Below are 25027 nucleotides of genomic sequence, written 5' to 3'. Positions count from 1 at the left end.
GTGCCATAAATGGCATGGCGACGGCGGTCTCGGCCATGGGCGGCGGCGGTCTCGCCTAGGCGCTTGCGGACAGACGCGTGCGTCCGTGCCCGGCATGGCCGGCATGACCATAGTGCCATAAATGGCATGGCGACGGCGGTCTCGGCCATGTGCGCGCGACATCTAACCGAGCCAGCGGCGCAGCGTGGTGCAGCGGGCAGGCGCGAGCGCGATGGTAACGCGACAGTAGCGGCTGCATCGCGGTGCGTGGCGGGTTGGCTCCGCGGCAGCGCGTGGGGTAGGTGGCAGCGTCGCACGAGTGTGCGAGCAACAGCAGTGGCTCCACGCAGCAGCGGCGACGGTGGCCCAGACGGGCAGACGTGGCTGGCCAAGCATGGAAGCACGCGGGCGTGCACAAGGCGCACCGACGTCATGCCCCTGAGGCGCGCTGACCGCGCTCACCCGGGAAACAAGTCGAAAACGTGCTATGCACGGATTTCAAAGCATCAACGACGACTAAACCGTTGCTTTTAAACCTAAATTGTCTTCACTATACTCAAGGCGGTATATGAGGCTACTAAACCGAACTAAAACACCACACCTCTCCTTAACCCAATTCCTCAAAATAAATTGCTAAACATAGCAATGTCTAGCTGTCAATAAACTTGAAAATTATTCTAAGTCTTGAGCTGGACTTGATTCTAAGTTGCATTTCTAGGCTAATAGAACACTAGCTAGCAATACTATTTTTCAACAGCAAGTATTTCATTGCCATATACAAAATTCATATTTCAAACTTTATTTAAGTGTCACATGTGTGTTCCATAGTATTTTTGTTCAATAAAAATTAGTTTTCAACCTTAAGTGATATAACATGATTATTGAATCATTTTTATGTATCATTGTGTTAATCATTTTTCATGCCAAGAAATTTATTTTTACACCTTCTCACATGCATTATAAAAAAAACATGATGCTCATGCCGAAGTTGTTTAAGCGGTAACACCGAGGGTGTTACACACTGCCCCGTCTTGGCGCCTGCGCCTTCCTGCCCTGGTCCGCGCAGCGCATACGGCCGCCCTGCGCCCCCGCCACTCCGCAGGACACCGCGCCGTGCCTCTGCAGCCCGCCGTGCCCCCGATTCCGGCCAACTCCCTCGCGGGGCCCTCCGCCGGCCGACGCGCAGCGTATAGCCGCCTCGGTCACCGCGGTGCGGCCCCATGGCACGACCACCCAGCTTCCGGCCATCTTCCTTGTGGGGTTTCGCCCTTCCGTACCCGTGCAGCGGTGACGGTTGGACCTACGACTCTGCGACTGCGCCGCATCGCCTCCAGCCACCTCCCCCCGCGCCTCCTCGTCCTCGCGGGCCGCTATAGCGGCGCCGGCCGCCTAGACGCCCATTTCGCGAGGTAAGTGGACCACCACCCTCACCCTTCCACCTCGGGGGTGCCTATGCTTCTCTTTTCCCCCTAAATTATGTATGCTCTTCATAGCCGATTAATTTTTACCAATTACATTTTTCCATTATCTTAGTGACATCCTTTTGACTTAAGATTATATCAACAAATGAAATTGGAAACCTGTATCATACAGTGTCTACATCTTGCTGCTCTGATTGCCAAGACCATGGCCTCCTTTTCCCCATACTATGAAACTGTCGGTGTTTGCCTGCCTGAAATTAGACAGCAGAGCAGAGTGCGCCACTCCATTCTATTAGTTTGTTTTTGGTGCCCTTCCTACGGCAGCAGAGCAGAGTGCCGCGCTCCATTTTATTATTAGTTTGTTCTTTTGTGCTGTTCCTATGACACCGTGCATTGCTTATCTTTCATGCTCCATTTTCCGTTTCGGTTATTGAGTGCCAGACTACATGCCTTCATTCCTTCAAACATGCTTTAGGCACATTGCGTATCCAAGGATGCGGCAGAAAGCCTCGGACTACTTATTGACACATGGAGAGACACCATCGCGGTCCCAGGTGCCGCATCGCCGAGCAAATTCATCACAGCTTCTGCAGCAAATTCATCCCTTCCAGATTTGCCGCCGGCAACTGTCACCGAAGAATGCTGTGCTATTCAGATGTCAGCCTCTTCAAGAAGCACCCGCCGTCGGGTTTTTGTGGCTCAAACGAATGCCACGACAGATCCTACTTCTCAGTGTCTGGATCCACACGCGAATGGCAGGACAGATCCTACTTCTCGGTGCTTCAATCGACACAAACGTGAGACTCTTATTTCAGAATATTTTCCCTTTGTAAATTTACTCATGCTGCATGTGAGAATTCCATATTTCTTCTTATGTAAACATGGTCAAAGGCATCATTGTCAAGATTGCTTCTTTATACATGTTCCTCATGCTGCTGCACATAAACAGCTACCTGTGTGCATTTGGTTAACTGAAATTAATTATTGCTATATTCCTCTGTTTCTTCTACAAATTATAGGCACGGTTTCCTCTCCTCTTCATCTGGGAGGGCCAAATAATGTGTGCCCACATTGCGGTGCTCTGTTTTGGACTGAGGAACGTGGCCGTGGCCGTGGTAGTCAGCGCATGCTAATTTATAATAAGTGGGTAGAGGTGGCAGGATTGTTCTTGCACCATACATAACACCACCCGAGCCCTTGCTTGACCTTCTGACTTCGCGGGATAGTAAACTGTCCAACCACTTCTTTGATGGCATTAGATGTTACAATTCTATGTTTGCTATGACGACATCTATGGGTGTTCATGTTATAAATTCTATTAACGATGGCCGAGGACCTTATGTCTTCAAGATCAGTGGCCAGCTATGCCATCGGATAGGATCGCTAATGCCATCAGGTGGTAAAAGGCCAGAGTGTTGTCAGCTCTACGTCTTTGATACCGAAAATGAAGTGAGGAACAGAATGGCTGTTTCTTCACATGAAAATGGTACTTTCCGACCAAATGAAGCTGTTGTGGCTTCTTTGCTAACCATTTTTTATTCTCACAACCCAGTCGTCCAAGCTTTCCGCATTGCTCGAGATAGACTATTCAATGAAGCTGATTTTTTTTAAAAAACAAAGGCAGGAGCTCTGCCGCTCAATTAAGACGAAAGAATGTAATAATGTACAAGAAGGTTAGCCAACCGAGTAGCCAAAATGGCACCCGAGAGGCTAACCACCCCACGCGACGCGATTGAGCACAAACACGACACACTGTCATGGATCATCGTTGCCGAGCATCGAAGCAAAACTACCAGCAGGTTGGACTTCCCATGGCAGGCCACCCACTGGTCACCTCCCGACGGGTCCAAAGGAAGTACCACCACCGGTCATTGTTGCCAAGCTCAACCATCGAAGAGCAGCTCCGACTTCCCGTTGCGAACCCATGCCTCGCTACGAGGCCGCTGCGATAATCCAGATGCGACGCCTTCAGGAAGGGAGCGACGACGATGGCGCCACCATCGCACGTCCAAAGTGGACCGGGTTTTCACCCTTGGATGACATGCTAGAGGGGAAACATGACGCCCCAACAGGGAAGCGGGCCCAATGGCGTCGCCGTCGCCAAGGCTTTCGCCCAAGAACCCTCTAGCACGAATGCCGGGTCGCGAAGCCAGACCCCCTGCCAGCCTTCACCGCCATCGTCGCTGTCCCGCCGCCCCACGAAAGCCCCTTCAGAGGGGCATCGATGCTCTCTCAGGATATTCAGGTCTCCAAATCAACGCGGTAATGTCTATAGTGCTCCTGTTGCAGCGGAGGTTGTTGGCCTGGTGATTAATGATCTCGGATTATCTGATGAGGGTCGAGACTTGGTGGTCCAGGGTCATGTATCCAACCTGCAGAGAATCAAAGAAACACACTGTAAGTTTATGGCAATGTACCCAATATTATTTCCCTATGGAGAGGATGGCTTCCATGAAAAGTTGAAATACCATGACTGCCGCCGGTCAACGGCAATTAAACGGGAAAATATCACTATGTTAGAATTTTTTACATATAGATTGCATGATAGACTCAATGACTTCAATACCCCTTTACGTGGAAAAAAAACTCACCCAAGCGTATATTGTTGATGCTTATTGTTGTGTCCAGGATGGCCGGCTAAGCCATTTTAGAAAGACATCATTTCAGGCCAAATATAGGACATCAAGTTATAAGTCTTTAGTGCAGTCAGTTAGTGATGGTGTTACAGAGGCTTCGGCTACAGGCCAGAGAGTTTATTTATCGGCAACGTATTAGGTACAAACCAATCAACCTGTGCAAACTTAGAAACTACCAATCAGGACCACTTGATGCTGATCCAGGGTGATACTACCAAAATTACCAAGATTGTGTAGCTCTTTGTCGTCGATTTGGATACCCAGACCTGTTCATTACTTTTACATGCAACGATGCGTGGCCTGAAATAGCACTGCCCCTATCAGCTACCCCAGGTCAGCACCCATCTGATCGGCCTGACATTGTTCATCGAGTATTCCAAATGAAGCTTAACCTGCTCATGGATGACATAACCAAGCATTCATTTTTCGGCCCTATACTTGGAGGTATTGCGCGATTTCCATGTATACTTTTGAGTGCTACTATACATTATGGACCACGTTCCTTCATTATTTACCATTAATATTTTTCATGCAGTTGTTTACACAATTGAGTTCCAAAAGAGGGGTTTGCCACATGTGCACATCATCATATGGCTTAAAACTGATGGCCCCTGTACAGCTGACCAAATTGATTCTTACATATCAGCCCAGCTACCCAGTGGCGGAGCTCATCAGTTGCCACGCCTAGGGCCACGGCCTCTCCTCCTTTGCTGGGCCAGGAGTTGACAAGATTTGGCCCAAAACAACATATAGTATAAGGGGGATTTTAGGCCACGCCTAGGGCCATGGCCCTAGTGGCCCTAGGCCCAAATCCGCCACTGCAGCTACGTGATCCATTACTTGATCAACCTGGTTATGATGCTGTTTCCAAATTTATGATACATGGACCCTGTCGTGCTATCTGTCCAACCTCTTCTTGCATGGTCGATGGCAAGTGCAGTAACTTCTATCCTAAAGAGTTTTCAAGCACAACAACTGTGTCATCAAATGGTCATGTCATCGCCCTGTTCGTTTGGGCTGGTTTGGCTTAAAAGCCATGGCTGAAAATACTGTTAACTGGTTTGGTGTGAGAGAAAAATATTGTTCGTTGGCTGATAAGTCATGGCTTATAAGCCAAATACGACTAAGCGCACATGCTGCATATATGCACGACCAAATAATGGTATCACGGTTCAGAAGAATGGCGTTCATATCGACAATCGATTCGTGGTCCCCCATAATGTCGACCTATGTGTCAAATATGATGCACACATCAATGTTAAAAGTGTTAATCGAAATGGAATGGAGAAATACTTATTCAAGTACACGAATAAGGGTCCTGACTGTGCCAAAGTTGCCATCCAAAATAAAGAGGATCATAATGCTGGTCCGATCAATGAAATAAAACAGTACTTGGCTTGCAGATGTATAACACCCAACGATGCAGCCTGGCGACTTCTCCAGTTTGACATTCACCGCACAGATCCATCAATCGAGCGACTGCATGTCCACCTTCCACTTGAGAACGGTATCATATTTGCTGAGGATGATAATCTAGAAGAGGTGGTTCGTAATCCATGAAACACAGTCACCAAATTGACTGCTTGGTTTGAGGCCAACAAAAGATACCCAGAGGCGAGGGAATTTACATATGTAGAATAATTTCCCGAGTACTGGACATGGCATGCTGATGGCAAGTATTGGCAGGAACGTCGCAATAATCATGGAAAGATTGGCCGCATAACCAATATCAGCCCTAATGAAGGCAAGGTTTTCTACTTGCGTATGTTAGAAACAATAGTGTCTCTAAACCGTAGATCGGGTAAGCATCTTACTTAGGGTTCCTCTAATTCGCCCTGGCGCAGTTGTGCCGTAGCCTCGTGGACGCTGGTGTCAAGGGTGCTTGGCGCGGTGGAGTCCAGCGTGGTGTATACTGAATTTCTTTAATATCTTTTCATGTATGCCTTTTGTGACAGTCCTAATACCCCTTTACTTTTATCTCGGTGAATCTCGAATCTTAGAACGAATGAAGCTTCACCAAGATCTTTCATATCAAATTTTGAAGACAAAAACTTCTTTGTCTCCAATAGTAGACTGACATCACTACTAGCAAGTATGATATCATCCACATACAGGATAAGGAAGATAAACTTTCCATTCTTAAACTTTACATAGACACAATTGTCCTCAACATTCTCTTTAAACCCAAAATTTCTTATTGTCTCATCAAACTTCAAGTACCACTATCTTGAAGCTTGTTTTGATCCATAAATGAATTTCTTTAGGCGGCATCCCATTCGTTCTTTTCCTTTCATGACAAAACCTTTCGGTTGTGCCATATAAATATTTTCCTCTAAGTCCTCGTTGAGAAATATCATCTTTATATCCATCTGATGTAATTCTAAATCGTAATGTGGCACTAATGCCATTATGATTATGAAGGAATCCTTACATGAGATTGGAGAAAATGTCTCATTGTAATCATTGCCTTCTCTTTGCGTAAAGCCTTTTGCCACAAGTCGCGCTTTATATCTCTCTATATTCCCTTGAGAGTCAAGTTTTGTTTTATAGACCCATTTATAGCCTATTGTTTTGGCTCCTTTAGGAATTATTTCCAAGTCCCAAACTTTATTGGAATTCATAGATTTCATTTCATCTTCCATGGCCTCAAGCCACTTTGATGAATGATCACTTCTCATGGCTTCCTCAAATGAGGTGGGATCATCCTCTATTTGAAATTCCTCAGTGTTGTATACTTCATAGTCAGCAGGAGTAGCTGATTTTCTAACTCTTTGAGACCTTTTAGGGGCCTCCACATTTGACACATCTTCTGTTTGAGGCTATTGTTGCTCCCCCTCATGTGTGGCAATAGGTTCTATAGGATCCTGAAGAACAGGTCCTCATCATCATTCATTATTGCCACAGGCAGAATAACAACAGGTGCTGGCATCACAGTATCTTACACTGTTGGTGCAACGACAGCAGGTAGTGAGAAAAATGGCTCATGAATCATTGGAGTGGGCGCATACACCCGCTTCTCTTCAAGGTTAATTTCTTAAGCTACATGCTCCTCTCATCATTTCATCCTCTAGGAAGACAGCGTGTCTCATTTCCACAAACTTTGTATATCTGTCTAAACAGTAGAAATGAAAACATTTTGACTTTTCTGGGTAGCCAATGAAATTGCAACTTACTGTTTTAGGATCTAGCTTTCCAATATTTGGGTTAAATACTTTAGCCTCAGCAGGACTCCCCCACATACGTAAGTGGTTTAGTGAGGGTACTCTTTCTGTCTATAACTCATACGGTGTTTTAGGCACTGGCTTACTTGGTACTCTATTGAGAATATGAATGACGGTTTTTAACGCCTCCATCCACGGGCTCAACGGTAAGGTGGAGTAACTTATCATACTACGCACCATATCCATCAGGGTATGATTGCGTCTTTTAGCTACTTCATTCTGCTAAGGTTCGCCCGATGTAGAATACTGGGCTACTATGCCATTCTCCTGTAAGAACCTTGCAAAAAGGTCCATGAACTTGGCCACATGGGGTATGCCGACCGTAGTACTCCCCTCACGGTCGGACCTGACTATCTTCATCTTTAAATTGCGTTGGATTTCAACTTGGCCCCGTTCGGATGGTATGGTTCTGGAGGAATTTGGATGGTTTGGAGGAATTCTGGAGGAATTTGTGAGAGAAAAACACTGTTCTAGATGAAAAAAAGAAATGGGTCAAGTCAGGTTTGTCTGTGTGAATAATCTGTAAAATTCCTACGCTTTGTTTGACATATTTCTTAATTTTCTTTACATACTTTCCTTTTATGCATTCTCTGCATTGTTCTAAATCTGAGAGCTCTAATGAAGGAAGAATATTATTCTTAACTAGTCTTTCTATTCTCCTCCTCAAAATATGACCTAAACGACAGTGCCATAATTTCGACGATGCATCGTGAGCTCTCTTATGCCACTATTTCCATAGTACCTCTCTGTCACTAGCTGTTTTATCTGCTAGGTAGCATATGTCTTTGAAGAGCCAGTGAACTGACTCCTTATTCTATCGAGGTACTCGATAACGGTGTCACACTCTAGGATTGAGCTCACAATTGTAGTCTCAATCATGTTCTTTATCACCATACATTTCTTGTTGGCAGTGACCCACTTTCTATGTTCAAGGTCATATGATATCTTTTGGGATGCAAAATCCCTTTCTCTTGTTGTCCAAGCGGCATCAGCCTCGTTTGTCTCCCTCACCGGTGCCACAGGCTCTGTGAGACACGGTGAGGTGACTACCCAGTCCACCTCAGCCAAGATGAAGGCCAAGTCAATCTTTTTCTTCCACTCCGTATAGTTATCACATTTGAGAGAGGGGATCTCTAACAATTGCATGTCTTGATTCCAACGTTGGTCAAAATTAAAACATACAACTGTTCTTATACACTAATTTTATATCACCGTTGGGCATAAATAGAATTAATGCATAAAATCATTAAAATTTACGATATTGTTATTAACAACGTTGGTCAGAAAATAACAACATCATAATCATGTTAAAATCTCTTTTTCTCTAATTAAATATCACATTGGTTCAAAATAATTGGAGAATAAACAATTTCTTTAGCAGCGGAAACATGAAAAAATTCATTATCTATTTTTCAGAAGCATTAAACTTTTCTCAAATATTCTCTGAAAAATTATCTCATTGGTTTAAATTTTAACAGAGATATTTAAAGTAGACAAATATCATCAAAATCTGCTTCTGAAAATTAAATAAACTCGGAACTTTATTTACTGTTCATTATGGCCCGGCCTGCAGCTACAGTACCATCCCAACAGCAATAGTGCGCGGCCCAGCCTGCCACAACAGCCCACACTCGCGCGCTGCCCGCACCCAGGCCGCAACCTGGGCCTGGGCCAGCAAAGCGGCCTCCTGCTCGCGCCCGCCTAGGCCTGATTCTAGCCTGGTTGATCTGCGCCGTTGATGCAGATCGGACGGCCACACGCGCATCTTGGCGGATCAAAACGGCGACCTCAGCGCCTCCACTGAAACCCTAGCGCCATTCGCCCCTCCCTCTTCTCTCTCTACACCCACGCTCCTTCTCACTCAATGTAGCAGCAGCGAGCAGCGACCGGAGCCAAGAGAGAGAGAGAGATGACGCTGTCGTTCGCGACGGCGAGACCTCGCTCCCCCGCGCGGCCGACCCCCTTTAACCCTAGTTCATTTCTTCTCTGCCTTTCCCTCTCAGCCGCGCGGTGCACTGAGCGAGCGAAGTGGTGGAGCGGGCAGCCATGGCGCTGTCGCCGGCCCTCTCGCCGGCGTGCGCGCTCCCCAGCGGGTGAGCACGCCGCCCCCTTGGTCGAGCCCGGGCGAAACAGCTCCCCCGGCTCGGCCTTCTTCTCCCGCGCCGGTGAAGGGTTAGCCTGACGCATGGCGAGGTTGGTCCCTTCCCCTTTTTCTCCTTCTCCGATTTAGATCTTCTTCTTCTCTTATCCAAACCGATGTTGGGGGTAAGGGTTTAGATCTAGGGCTAGGGTTTGGAATCCGACCCACTGTTCTTCTTCCCCAGAGGGTCTTCATGGGTTTAGGGTTTTGCTTTGATTCTCTTCTAGGCCGAATCCCTCTCTCTTCTTCTTTCTTTCACCCAGTTAGGGTTAGGGTTAGGGTTAGGAAAACCCTCTTTCTTCTCATATCCAAACTAGATCTAATCGGTTCTCTACTTTCTTGTCTGTTTCTTCTTGGTTCTTTGTCGATTGGGGATTTGGGTTAGGGTTAGGGTTTCGTTAGGGTTAGGATTAACCCAATTCGTTTTTATTTCGGCTTGGGTTTGGTTGAACCCTCTAATCTTTTCTTGTCGCGCGCCGACAAAAACGACGGTGCGGCAGCTTTCCCCACGCGGTGGTGATGGTGACTAGCAGTCAGTGATGCCCGCCACCCTTCTGTTCTCTTTTCTTTTACCCGGTTAGGGTTAGGGTTTCAATCCATAACGGATCGAACCCTTGTTCTTTCTTTTATTTCTTTTCAATGTTTTACTCCATACTAGATCTACACACCGGTAATCTTGGCTCTGGTACCATTGTTAGAAACAATAGTGCCTCTAAACCATAGATCGGGTAAGCATCTTACTTAGGGTTCCTCTAGTTCGCCCTAGCGCAGTTGCGCCGTAGCCTCGTGGACGCCGGTGTCGAGGGAGCTCGGCGCGGTGGAGTCTAGCGTGGTGGAGATGAGGTCCAGTGGTGATGCAGAGGTACGGCGGAGTCGGTGGGGCTTCCCATCGCTGGCAGCACCCTCTTTAGATCGGGTTAGGTTTTCTCTTCGTGGTTACATCGGCTCTGGTCAACCTCGTTTACCCCGAGTCGTGATCCCCACCTATCTTTATATAGTGTTGTGCGACATGGGCCCACCAATCATATTAGGGTTGGGCGTCCCCGATCAGGGCGTAGATCCAAGGGCCCATGGTGGAGATCAACTAACAGCGAGTTACCTGTGAAGCTTTAGGTTTACTTGGTGATCATGACCGTGAGTGGTCTCATGCTATGACCGATGCAGCACATTGGGCACTCCCGTATCAACTTCGTCAGCTATTTGTAACAATACTCCTATTTTGCCAAGTGACAAGGCCAGCAAAGTTGTTTGATGAATTTGCACAGATAATGGAAGATGACATGAGGTACCGGATTCATCGCCTCACACTAGCAATCCTCGAGCCGCTACTTTAGAGCCAAATCAGATCATATGTTCTACTTGAATTAGACAACCTGCTAAAAAATGTCGGTTATACATTGGATCGTTTCCAGCTACCGCAGCCAAATGATGATACCCCAACAGTTCTTCAGAATAGGCTAATACTGGAAGAACTCTCTTATGGTTCGGATTCTACGATTCAATTAGCAATTGAGCAGATTGGACACTTGAATCCAAACCAGAGGCATATTTACAACACTATAGAGTATTCAGTTACAAATAAATGTGGCCAGACCTTTGTTTATGGATATGGCGGGACTCGGAAGACATTTCTATGGAACACCCTACTAAATAGTACTAGAAGCCAAGGAAAAATAGCACTGGCAGTCGCCTCATTTGGAATAGCCGCATTGCTGTTGCCTGGTGGTCGCACGCCTCACTCACGTTTCAGAATCCCATTAAACCTTGAAGAACACTCTGTGTGTCCAATAAAGAAGAACATAAGGTTAGCAGAATTGATACAACAGACTGCACTCATCATATGGGATGAAGCACCTGTGAACCATAGACATGTTTCGAGGCATTTGACCGTACGCTTTGAGATATAATGTCATCTACAGATCATGCTTCAGCAAATAAGCAATTTGGAGGCATTACAGTTGTCCTCGGTGGAGATTTTAGGCAGACTCTTCCTGTAATTCCCAATGGAAAAAAATATCACATTCTAAATGCGTCGATTACTCGGTCCTATTTGTGTACTCCTGCACTGTCCTTCAATTAACAGAAAAGGCTCCGGAGTTCGTCGCTTTCGCCTGATGAGAAAATTGAACTTCAGCAATTTGCTAAATGGCTTCTTTCTGTTGGTGCTGGTAACACACCCAATAGCACTACTGCATAACAGCATGATACTACCTGGGTCCAAATTCTAGATTACCTGTTATTATCATCTAAACAAAGGAACCTTACTGGTTTGATCTCTTTTGTATATGGATCAACACCGCACATCTTTGAATTACCAGCTTATCTATGCGAGAGGGCAATTTTGGCTCCGACCAACGAACTAGCTGCTGCCATAATTTCTCAGATTATGAGCCAGATTGCCACTGAGGAGATGTCATACTACAGCTGTGACACCATTGATGACTCATCGGCTAACTACTGCACTCTACAGTCTCTATACCCTACAGAATTTCTCAACACAATATGCATGAGTGGCTTACCAGACCATCATTTGCAGCTTAAGGTTGGTGTTCCTATACTGCTTCTTAGAAATCAGATCCAACAAAGGGCCTATGTAATGGAACAAGGCTCATAGTGACACAACTTACTCACCGTATAATAGAAGCACAGGTTATCACAGGAAAAGCAAAAGGAACGCTAGCTTACATTCCAAGAACAGTGGCTGTTTCAACTGACCCAAAGTGGCCATTCAACATTAAACGGCGCCAATTCCCCGTCCGTGTTTCATATGCAATGACAATAAATAAAAGCCAGGGCCAAACATTAAGCAAGGTTGGTGTCTACCTACCAAGCCCTGTATTTTCGCACGGTCAATTATACGTTGCTTTCTCGCGTGTTACATCTCCAAGAGGCCTACGGGTCCTCATTGAAAATAATCCCCCTGGATATGAACACAGCACCCATAATGTCGTGTACACCGAAATTTTTTAGGAGGTAAGCAATTGATGTACTCAGACTGCCAAGGCCTTCTCACAGCCCTCAATTTTCTCTGCCATCGATAACATCTTTTTTTTTTGTCTAATGCACTTCTCGCTATTTCAGGTTCACTCCATGGTTCCGGCTACGTCCATATGAAAATTACACAGGTCTTATGCCATCTCTACACTATGGTCCTTGCTACTGAACGATGCCCTACTTACAAGGTAACAATTTTTCCTCCAATAGTCGTACTCAACCTGGTCAAATGTTCGCACCATACCCATTTTTGCTGTACCACCGCCTACCTCTAATTATATACTCCATATGTACTTCAGGTTCCATGGATGCTGTACAAATAGCCTCTGTTCCATGCTTTCCAGCACATACCCCACATTTCATAAAGTAACAAATTTTCTTATCAATACACAGCCTTTTTTCCCCTCAAATCATTCTTTCAAAAATGTTTCCATAGCTGCTTCTGCTTCTGGATACCCACATAGCAGGGCACTACATTCAGTCCAAACAACATGGCAAATTCAAGTGCCTTTCATTACTGCATATAGACATATAGTGCTGTGCTACAGAATAATAGGAAAAACTTGAGCTTCCATATAGAATATTCGAAATTACCAAAAAAAAGACTCCATGCTTGCTACTGCTACCTTACCCCACATTTCATAAAAGTAACTAATTTTCTTATCAATACACGGCCTTTTTTCACCTCAAATCATTTTTCCCAATATGCTTCTGGATACCCACACAGCAGCCCACTACCTTCAGTCCAAACAACATGGCAAATTCAAGGGCTTTTCATTACTGCATATAGACATATAGTGGTGTGCTACATACAGAATAATAGAAAAAAAGCTTTCATATAGAATATTCTAAGTTACCAAAAAAAAGACTCCATGCTTGCTACTGCTACCCGTGCAGTGCTTACCCTTACGTCTATGAAAAACAGAGACTCACATTTTCCCCATAATAAGTGCATTGCAATGCCTGCCAGCAACCAACAAACCAAGCCTCCTCATCTACCTACTAATTTATTTTCACGCATGTTGTAACTCCAAACAGCCTCACATTGACACGCTCTCATCACTCATTCTGTACATCAGACATATGGAGATCCTCACGAAAGCATCAGCAATTGCATAAGTTTATTCTACGTTCCTCAAACACTTTACTGTACATCAGACATACAGATCTATGGAGGAGGCAAACATTAAACCGATAGCTCTTGCTTCCTCCAAAATCTGAAACTATAGTTTTAAGAATGTGAGTATCATTTTCCCTAACATTCTCCATTAATTATTTGTTTGCCTTCATGTGCAGCCCAATGACTATGTAAATTCTACATTGGTCCCACAAGACTGCCACATTAGTTCAGATGCTGCAATTTTCGCTCCCAGCGAACTTTTCATGGTCAACGTACCTCCAGTTTCTTGGACACAATGGTCTCTATATTTTGTATTAGGCAAATTTTGGGCTGGCACACTGGGGAAATGTTGTTTTGGCTGCGGCACACCGTCAACTGCGTTATTGGCTGAGACACATTGCGAATTCAGGTTCCTTTGTTGTAACACACCGCACGCAGTAAACAATCATTTTCCCTGGTTTTGGACAGAGAACATTAGGTGACTATACGAGTTTGCCCCTGGCTAAGTCAAGTGGTGCGACCCAACCCAATAAGCCCCACCCGGTCGCTGCCTCATCCCCCCACACCGTCTTCTTCTTCCCCAGTCGATCGTCTTCCTCTCTTCTCTCTCTCGCTCTTGTCCTGTGAAACCCTAGCACTCGATGCACCGATAGGAGGGGAAGATGGCTTCGAGCTCGAAGATAGAGGCTGCCTCGAGCGCGCCATCTTTGGACGCGTTTAGGGATGGCACAAGCAACCTTCCCCTAGTCGATTGCAACAAGTGTGGAGCTCAATTGATTGGCCTAGTGTCGAAGCAGGACAAGAGCTTTGGGCAGAGGTTCTACAAGTGTCCTCTAATTAACCATGTAAGTTGGCAGATCTGCAATTTTATCCACCTATTGATGTAGTTGTATGGCCGAATTCATCTGAGCATTGTTCCTCATCTTCTTTTGTTAGTTCTACATGTGGGAGGACCAATACGTTGAGTACCTCATCGGCAAATCCAAGCTTCCACGATGTTTCTCAAAGATCGGTAGAGGGTCGCTGTCTCTGGGGTTGACTCAAGCCATGGATCCAAGGATGTCCTCTCAGGAGCTGATTCAAGCCATGGAGTCTTTGAAGGAATCAATTGGAGGATGCACTACCCTGTTAGAAAGCACAACCGCATCTATGAAGGATGCACATGCCGCTTTGAAGAAAATTGTTGATGGCAATCAGTCAATAGGGAGCAACATCGACAAGATAGGTGATCGTTTGCTTGTTTTAGGTCTAGCAATTATGTTCATTGTAGTGCTACTTCTCTTGGTGGTGTTAGTGAAGTGAGCATTGATTTGTCAGAGTTAATGTAGGCATCCTGTATGAACTTTTAGTTGATGTCTATCACTTATGTCTCCCTTATGTGTCAATGAATGCTATTGTATGTTCTGATGTTCTAATTTGGTTGTCAATGAAGTGTATGTGTTTTAGTGCATGGCATCTACAAAATAGATCAAGTGCAAGTCAATCTAGTCTTAACATTACAAGCCATCAAGTTTGGCTTCGAGCCAAGTTACATAATAGCGACAAGTCTGAATTTAAGCCTTCAAGTTTGGCTTATAGCCAAGTCACATAACAACGAAAAGTCTGAATTTAGGCCAATTATGGTTGATTACATTACAAAGGCTACAAAAGCATAGTTCTAGACAACATTAGAAGTTATCTTCCAAAAGCATCATCAGCAGGTTGCAAACACTACACTTGCAATTATTTCACTCAACAAGCACATCCATCACCAGCTGCTTCTTGGCCTTGCCTAGATCTTTCTTCGGCTGTACCTTGTCTCCCTTGCATTGTTTTGCCTTTTTTCCATTCACTCCCTTCATACTTTGTCCATCAGTGGATTCTGCACCATCTCTTTCCATCTTCCTCTTGTGACTGTTAACAAATGAAAGACATTAGTACAGTAGAAGCAAATTGTTATAAGTTCAAGGGTAGTGAGATATGTAACCTCCTAGTGTTGCCTATAGGACTGTTGGTTAGTAGTGGGGCTGTAATGGTGATGGAACATGCTCCAATTTGGGATTATTGGGTTGATGCAGTGCTTGCAGCCTTTGTCTTTTTGTTCCTCTCTTTTTTGGCTTAGGTGCGGCTAGAGGTGGAGCATCACTGTCATACACTGTCTCATTGCAAGTCTTCATCATGTGACCAAATTGTCCACACCTCTTGCACTATCTCATTCCACTGGTTCTCTCTCCTTCTTCTGCACCCTTTATCCTTCTTGTTCTAGGTCTGCCAGCTACCCTCTTTAGGATTGGTGGCCACAGTTTGAAACCCATGTCTACCTTGGGCCATTGGTTCCTATCTATCATAGGCATTACAATTCTGGCATATGCCTTCTTGAACACATCAACAGAGTAGTAGTCATCAATATAGTCCTCTGCACTCTTGTTTCTCAGTGAGTTAATGAAGCAAAGGGCATGAGTGCAGGGGAGCCCAGTGATCTGCCACCTATTACAACTACATGTTCTGTTATCTAGATCAATAGTGTGTCTCCAGGTCTTTAGCTCTTTAGTTGTGCCTTGAATCTTAGCTGTGTTGTTGTGTCCTCTATGAATGACATAGTTCAGGTTTCTTCTTTTTGCATTCAGATCTTTAGTTACATGAGGAAGGATCTTGTCTATCATCTTGTTGGATAACCTTCTTCTAAGGTCATGCTTCTCCATGATCATCTGCCTTATCCTATCCATCAGTGGGATGACTGGTTGTGCTTTCTCCTTTCTGGTCCAACTATTAAATGTCTTTGCAATATTGTTTGTGACATAGTCACACTTGCTATCCAGTGAGAATCTCCACCTGTTCCACAAATGTTTGTGGTTCTCCTCTATCCATTTTATTGCATTTGGAGAAGCTTTCTGCATGGTCTTGTAGTGATGCTCATAGTGCTTCTTGTTAAAAGCTCTACATGCAGGCCAAAGGTGTTTCTTGAAAACAGCCCCTCTATACCTCTTCTGAAAGTTCTTCACTAGATGCCTCATACACTCTCTATGTTCCACTCCATTTGAAAACATAGCTGTAACTACACTATCTATACCCTTGCCTACATCTGTGGATATCACAAGTCCAGGAGGTGAGCCTATTGCAGTCTGAAGCTTTTCAAAAAACCACTTCTAGCTATCTATGGACTCTGACTCAAACACCCCATATGCAACTAGAAATAGCCAGCCGTGACCATCAACTGCTGAAGCTGATGCCAATTGACCCCTCCACCTTCCTATCAAAACAGTGGAGTCAACACCTAAAAATGGCCTGCAGCCATTGAGAAACCCATCTACACAAGCCTTCAATGCAATAAACATCCTAGTAAACCTCATCTTTTTACCAACAGGAGCATACTCTATCTCCACTATGCTTCTAGGGTTGGTCCTCTCTACCTCTGCTTTGAAACTAAAAGCATCAGCAAAATTGTCATTCTACTTTCCCATTATTTGCTCTAGAGCCAACCTTCTCCCATCCCAAACCACGTAGTAAGATAGCATGATCTTGAACTTCTTCTCCAGATCTTTCTTTAGTTCTACAGCTCTAGTATTTGGTTGATCCCTAAGAATGTCAATGACTCTGTCTCTGACCCATTTGTTGGTAGCCATGCAGTTCTGGTCAAGCTTGGAAGTGCTAGCATAGTTATGCTTAGCATGGAGCTTTTTTATCTACAACAAAAAAGAAGGGCTAAATCAGCTTACAAGGGCATGAAACAAACAATACACCACATATAACTGTAAATTACATAGTTAAAAGCAGGTATGGTGACATGCCATATCTTGCCATCCTACAGCTCAGAAGCATGAATCCTCCACCTACACTTCTTCTTTTTGCTACTTCTGCCCTTGCAGAACCCTCTGTACCTTTTAGCCTCACTATAATGTGCATCAATTTCAAACTCATTAAGAACAGCAAACTGCCTAATTGCCCTCTTAAAAGTATCTCCATCTTCAAATGTGACACCAAGAGCAATGGTTGGGTTCTCCAGGTCAATCACATGTTCAACAATCTCACATCCAGCTTCATCATCAACAAAAAGGTCATCCAACTCACTACAGTCACCATCAGTTGATTGCCCCTCATGTTCTAGCTATTCTTCAACATCAGATAAATACGGATGCTCATCATTTAGACCCACATATTCTACCTCATCCTCATCCCATGGTTCCTCATCATCTAAGAGATCCCTTTTCCTTCCCTTACCTCTCTTAGACTTAGCTTTGGTTTTGGTAGTCCCTGTCTCTGCATTGTTAGCTATGACATCTTCTGTCTCATCCTCAGCAACATACTCAATCAAAGCTAGAGGGAGGGGCTCTGTGGCAACACTAGCACTGCCGACATGATGTGTAGAAGGTTCAACAGATATACTTTGGCTGTGCTCAACTGTCACTATGTCATAAACTGCCACAAACAGAGGCAACCTCCTCATCTCCCAATACAGGTCCATTGCATCCATCAAGCTAGCATCAGAAGTTACATTGGTGAAAGCGGACATAGTCCTGTTCCAATAACAAACTGATATTTCTTGATTCGAACCATGCTTCACTCTCTTTGCTATTTCATCTTTTAGGTCCATCAAGTTAGTTGAATCACGATCAACAACAAGCTCAAGATTTGAATCTGGGTGCACTACATGACTACCATCATCGCAAACCTCGACATAATTTGGAACGCGCGCAGCAATTCTGCACGCCGAACTACTATCCATCCTAAAACAAATGAAAAAAATGGTAGAGAACAATGAAAAGTGATTCATAATTGAAACCCTAAATCGACCCTAAATCGACCGAGGCTTTAACGCATATTGATAACGCCAAATAGAACCAAATCACTTGATGGAGATATACTGAAATAGTTAATTGAACAACTTGCACATCAAATGGCCAAAAATGCTTACCCTTCTGGAACCCAACCAAGATTTAGGCCCTTCGATTGCCATTCATTCCTTGGTCCCAAGCGATTCCTACGTTTCTCTGGTGTCATCTCATCCAACTCCTCTGCTTGGATCTATGGACACATAGCTGCGGAGAGGAAGGTGGCGCCAATTGTGGACAAGGAGGGAGCACGGGTGCGGAGAGGAGGGCGACGGCTAAACTGGTGGCGGCGGTGAGACTGATGGTGGCCAGGGATGGGGAATTGCAAGAGCAGCTAGGTCAACCAGGCAAGTCAAGTCGACCCAGGGGCACCATTGTCATTTCCAAAAAGTTCTCTATCCAAAACCAGGGAAAATGATTGTTTACTGCGCACGGTGTGTTACAACAAAGGAACCCGAATTCGCAATGTGTCTCAGCCAATAACACAGTTGGCGGTGTGCCGCAGCCAAAACAACGTTTCCCTAGTGTGCCAGCCCTAAATTTGCCTTTGTATTATGTGCTATACAAAGACCACTACATCTATAAAATTACAGAGTGCTGACAAGGAACTTTGTACATGAATCCATACCAAACTTATAATACATGTGAATTGTGATTTACCTAACATAAAGGCCTTCTCTGTCTCTCACTAACCATTTTTCATGATCATACTACTAGTTCGACAACTTCACCCAACCAGTGCATTTCCTTTACGCAAGGGAAATTGAATTCTTCCCTTCTAGAAACGAAACCGATATGGAACCATCTATACCTAATTTAGCCAACGTTCTCCTTCCATTGCTTCCATGTTTAACCATAGAGTGTGCAACATCTCTGACTCTGGTGCCTCAGGCCTCGGCCGCTCCGCCCCAGCCCAGGCAGCGCACCTGCCTCCGCCATCGCCCCTCCTTCGGCGCCACCACCGGCAGTGACGCGCTGTCGGCTGCCATTCGCTTGACTCCAACCTTCAGGGCCTCCCCCGCATGCATCGCTCGCTGCCTCCGCTCAGCGCCACGCCCGGCGTGGACCTAGAGGAAGCCCCCGGCGCGACAACCCCGGGCAGGGCAGACCGGCGCCTCTGCCCCTGCCCAATGTGGAAGCCCCAGCATCGGCGAGGCTCTGCCTCCTTCGAATCAATCCGTTGGCGGCATCGACGAGCGCAGGAGACGCAGCAAGGTACGCTCGCTCCTCGCCTTTTCTTGATTCCTCTTCCTCTTCAGCCCCCCTGCATAGAAGCCACGCAGAAGGTCCGCATGGATATGGAGGTCCTGTTGTTTCCAGTTGCTAAACATTTCCTTCTTTGAGGCAAGTTCTTCAGCTACGGTTCCAGATTGATTTTGTTCTACCTTTGTGTGTTCCATTACTCCCTACTTTTTGTTTGTTATTAAATTTTTAAGCTGCTTCTCAATTTGCTTACACCAATTGTCTGATCGTGCTTGGCTTTGAATGAATCCAGAGTTGCATACCATGTGCTCGATGGATTGCCCCTATGAGATATGGTCAGCACCAATTGTTTTGCTAACTTGCGTTTCGACTGCAAAGGTACCTGCGTTGTGTAGTCTTACAAATGTAGGCTCCAATTACTCGATGATTTAATTTACAGATGCTCTTCTACCTATGGATATGCTGCCTGAATATTTTCAGGGATTGTAGGCGGCTTCTGATAAGCATGGTACAAATCTTCTATCTTCCTCCATGTATTTTTTCTGGAATGGTAAACATGATTGATTGAAATTATGTGCATTTCACTTGATGGAATGAATCCCTAAGAAATTATATGCCTACTGCATATCCAGTCCTCCCAAGTAATAAACTGCTCTTCTGTATATATTCATGGCCTCTTTCTTGGCAGTTTCTCTCCTCAATCCATCGGTATGCTGAACCTGAGGTTACTAGACTCCCTAATGCAGATGTGTGTTCATGACAACCATTCCTTCACCTCCTTAAAATATTAATGATAGCCCTTTAATCACTTGCTAAGCTGTATGTCCACGCAATTCGTGGGTTCTGTATGTATTTCCTACTTTTAGCCCTGCTTGGTAGCTCTAAATCCTTTGTTTGCCCTTCTATCCCTATGTACCCTTATGATTCCGGCAATAAACCAACATCCAATAGCACTTCCTTTTGTTTTTATGATCCCATTCTGAGTACAATTAAATATTGATTCCAGGTTCTTTTCTGGTTTCATTTTGCTTATTTTGCAGCATATGTTGTTGATATGCTGAAGTGCTATACTACTATTGGTTATGTCTGTTCAAGACAAGCTGCTAAGGAGCTTAGAAAGAAAGCTATATATCTTGCTGTTCCGTTTATTGCTGAATGGTCCACAAACAAAGGACATTTTATTAAATCCCAACTAACAGTTGCAACAGGTAAACTTATTTTGTTCACTAAATTCTTTGATGCTAGCATAGATCTGTAATTTTCTCATGAGATTTGATTCTCTTATGTATCCACATGTGCAATAGCTCTTATGCAGCTGCTAGAAGACTTGAGAAACCATCTCAGCGCTGAGTGCCACTAAAGAGAAGGTGAACTGGAAGACTTGAGAAACCATCTCATTGCTGAGTGCCACTAAAGCGAAGATGAACTGGAGGCTTACATGCTGACACATAAGAGTGTTATGCTGGATTCCTTATGGAAGCTTAATGTTGCTGATATATAGGCGACCCTGTCACATTTTTTAAAATGGTCTATTTTCATATCGTGTCTATATTTCCAGGTTTTCCATAAGATATCTTACATCTGATATTTCGTCGTTGTTAGTCTGACACTGGTTTTAATTGTCTTTATCAATATCAGGTCTTCAAGACAGCAGTGTCAGGAAAGACAAACTGCGAGCCTGAGCTAAAGGATTGAAAATTTTTGACAAAATATTGCAGGTACCATTCTCCATATATTTTTCTATGCATTTTTTAAGTAAACCAGTGTATTCCATGATCTAATTATACCTACGCACGCACCAACAACTGACAAGAGATATTCATCCACAAGACGTTGCCTGACAAGAGATTGGGATGGATTCCATTACCTCCTGATTTCTCTGTTGCCAAAAGGAACATGTATCAAGTTCTTTGTTCTAACTTTCAAATGAAATTAAATTGTCTAATTCTATGTTTAAATTGTTTCAGCACGTGGATTGACGGCAAAAGATGAGTGACACAGGATTAGTGGTGTTGGATCGAACATGTACTGCCCCTTCGACAGGATTCACAAATAAAAGCGCTAAGGTCTTTACCATCTTTTTCTTATATCGAGCAGATGGCATAGAGCAACCTTTGGGGTTAATATCATGACATTACTTGAACAGTATGATAGTTTAATGTCTTTTCCTGATCCAATACATATGTGTGCTTTGAAATTACTTTGCCTCTATAATGTCAGGTTTCAGAAATAACTTTAATGTTCCCAACTTAGTGGTCTCAGGTCCCAGTGGCCAATCTTGCTGCTTATTATATCTGTTGATTGGACACTACCATATTTGAATCAGATTGTTGATACGTGATGCAATTTACAGTTCTACCATATAACTTGCAATCTTTTGATCTTCCTCTGTTGTGCCCGCGGCAACGCTCTGGGGTTCCTGCTAGTTATATATGTCTGCCTCCTTCGAGCTTAGTCGTGCTGATTGTTGCGTTACATGTACTAGTACTACCTAAAGCATTTGTGTGTAGGGTTATGTTTGGATCCCATGGACTAACAAATTAGCAGCTGTTTTCAGCCATTTGAAGATCCACATGGATAAGCTAAAAGTAGAGTTAAAATTAGCTATCACAGAACCAACCATCAAAACAACTCCGAGAGTCTCTTTATATCCTTGTTAATTGATAGGAATAGAGACTTCGAGAAAACAAATTCACCAATAACTTCTTTTAATTAGATTTCTAAATATTGTCATCCCTCTATCATAGATTTCTCGCTGGCGAAAGATGGAGAGCGGGAGTGGCTCTCTAGAGTATGTATAAGATAAAGAAAATGGGCCAGACAAGCCCACGCATGCATCGTTGATTGTAATGTTCTGCCTTCGACTCGTCTACCCTAGTCATGGATCTAACCTGCAGTCGGCTCGCCCGTCGATCCAACGATGCCTCTGCCTCCTTATCCTAACCTCTCTGTCTAGCCCATGTATTTTAGGTCCAACCCCGCAATGCACACCTTACACTAGCTAGGTAGGGTCCAAACGTCCATGTACATCTCTTCTGACCACATAAAGCGTCGTTAAGACATGATGTATTAAACTTTTTCTCTATCTTAATACAAAGACGTGCAAACCTTTTGCGTAATTTTAAAAAAAAAATGCACACCTTACTAGATAGGGCCTGAACTAGCAATGCGCGAGCCCAAAAGACTTCTTAGGCCAAAGCCTAGCCCATGTATTAATTTAATATTTTTATATTAAAATTTGCGGACGGTCCATCCTGAAAACAAGTTAGCCATGGGACGCTACTAGGAATAAATTTTTGATCCAAAATAAACTGAGGTCTTTTGTCCGGCCTAAAAAATGCTCGGGTCTAGTGCTCTAGTCTCTGCCTACGTGCGTATTTGACTGGGAACGGAAGGGAAGGGAATGATGCTGGTGCCAAGTGTCGAAGGCGGAGTGCTAAATAAAAAGCTGGTGGCTTGGAGGCTCGTTTCAAAAATGTTCCGACTAAACTCTTTTTAAAAAAAATAAAAAAAATGATTTCGCTTGACTTTTGGCTTTGGCTTTGGCTCTGCTCGTTAATTAAGCTCGGCTTAAAGTTAAGTTTTAAACAATTCAGGAAACAATAATAAATACGATTATGCGAATTTTTAAGAAATCTCGAAAAAAATTGTAAGTGGTTCGTTATCCATCCTAGATCCTAGCCGGGGACCCACGGTGGAGAGAGAGGAAGGAGTAGAGATAAACCAAGAGGAGAGAGGTAAAAAGACAAAGGACATTGTACAGCGACACACCACAGGAGGGCTAGGTGGAATTTACGCCGGCTGCCTTCGATCGATCACAGGCCAAAATTATTGACAGCGGCTTTTGATGACGTCCTAACAATGGCGGCGCGCCGGTCAAACTGGAAGCTTTACTAGGCCGGGGGAGGACGGTGGTCAAGCCAAGGTGAAAAGGCAGAACAGTACTAGGCTGCCGCAGGGACAGGGAGTGCCAACAGTGTGTACCTTGAAGCATCAGTGTTACGTTTATTTGCTGGGTGGCCACGCGCAAAAGGCAGGTAGCGCATGCACCATGCAGGGCCAAAAAACCCCAAAAGGGCGGTGCGCTTTACTACAAGCCACTGTGGTGTGCTGTGCATGCGCGCGCGCGAGTACGTACGTGTGGCCGGGGGCCCGGGGCCGGCCAGTCAAAGACGCCGGAGCTCCCCCCGCCACGCCACCGTGCATGGGCGCGGCGCGCGGCGGCAGAGAGAGAGAAACCCAAGGGGCTCCTGTACGTCCTGAAGCGACCTGTCCATCCGATACAAACCGGCCGGATCTTCCGAGATAGATGTGATGTGATGTGATGTGAAGCATCAGCACGGTTTTCCGCGGAACGTGTTGCTGTTGTAACGTAATATTCGGTCGGTTCCGGAGCTGGCTTTGCTACTGGATCGAGGAGTCAATAATCTAAGCCAGCCAGCCAGCGCTAGCTGTCATGCATCGTAGTCTCATCTCATGTCTCTCTCTGTCACTAGACGTCTAGACCGTACGTGTGTGTTCTCGTGTCGTGCTCTGCCTGGTAAAAAACTCTACTAGCCCGATTATAGGGCAGCGATCGATCGAGATCTCGTTCAAAGATTCTTACGTGCAAGGTAGGCGAACTAATAAGATCGATGCATGCATTTCTCTCTCTATGCACGGTGTCCACGCAATCAAGGCACGTACGTACGTGTGTGTCACTCGTAAATCACAATCTCATCGGTCAGTCAGTCGCCAGATATGTTCATGGGGGGCGTGCATTTGTCTGTGCGTGGCTGTCACTACGTAGTGAGCATAGAAACATGCACACGCATATGATCGTGCACGTACCTACACGTTGGCAACAGTACACCTCAGCGTTTGCTACGGTACTAGCTGTATATGAAAAACTGCCCATTTCGGGCTACTTTGGCAGCAGCTTTCCCCGTCGGGATCCTGCCGTTTTCCCGGGGCTGAAAACCCACGCGGTGATTTTCCACGTGCCGCGGCTCGAGTCAATTTGGAAGCTCTCGACACGGGTGTCTCAGCCCCGTGGGAGCCGGGTTTTCACAGGGAATCCTGCCTGGCCTTCTAACACGGGGCGTCATTCCTGTCCCTTTCCCTCGAGTCGAGTCGACTCGACTCGACTTCTCCATCGCCGCCCCTCCGCCTCGCCTCAAGCCCTCGACTCCTCCGAGGCCACCTGCCCTTCGCTTCCAAACAACAGAATGAAAATTCTCCATGCGTAGATATCTCCCCTGTGGTTGGACGGGGATTCGGTTGTCAAAAAAAATCCCTCCCCTCCGATTACTTCAGTAGGTTAATTACCCTATGGCTGCCAAAAGTAGCCCTGCAGGTACCGTGCATCCGTCCATCTCTGGTAAGCAACAGCGGCCTATGGATAATGCATGCCTAAACAACTTCACAGACTTGCCGCCATTGCACAGTCTGATGAAAGCGATAGCAGAGAAACAATAGATAAAAAAAAAAACGAGCAAAATTAAAAACAATGTGCAACAGACACGA

General features: G+C 45.0%; 2 pseudogenes; both read left to right on the top strand.

Moving 5' to 3' along the window:
• Nucleotides 1–2681: 2681 nt before the first annotated feature.
• Nucleotides 2682–4762, top strand: LOC136470703 (uncharacterized; annotated as a pseudogene).
• Nucleotides 4763–9303: 4541 nt separating this feature from the next.
• Nucleotides 9304–12270, top strand: LOC136470702 (uncharacterized; annotated as a pseudogene).
• The last annotated feature ends 12757 nt before the right edge of the window (nucleotides 12271–25027 follow it).

This window comes from Miscanthus floridulus, chromosome 8 (genome assembly GCF_019320115.1).
Source record: "Miscanthus floridulus cultivar M001 chromosome 8, ASM1932011v1, whole genome shotgun sequence".
In the NCBI taxonomy this organism is placed as follows: Eukaryota; Viridiplantae; Streptophyta; class Magnoliopsida; order Poales; family Poaceae; genus Miscanthus; species Miscanthus floridulus.
Note: the sequence above shows the minus strand (reverse complement) of the source record. Positions and strands in the feature narration are given on the sequence as shown.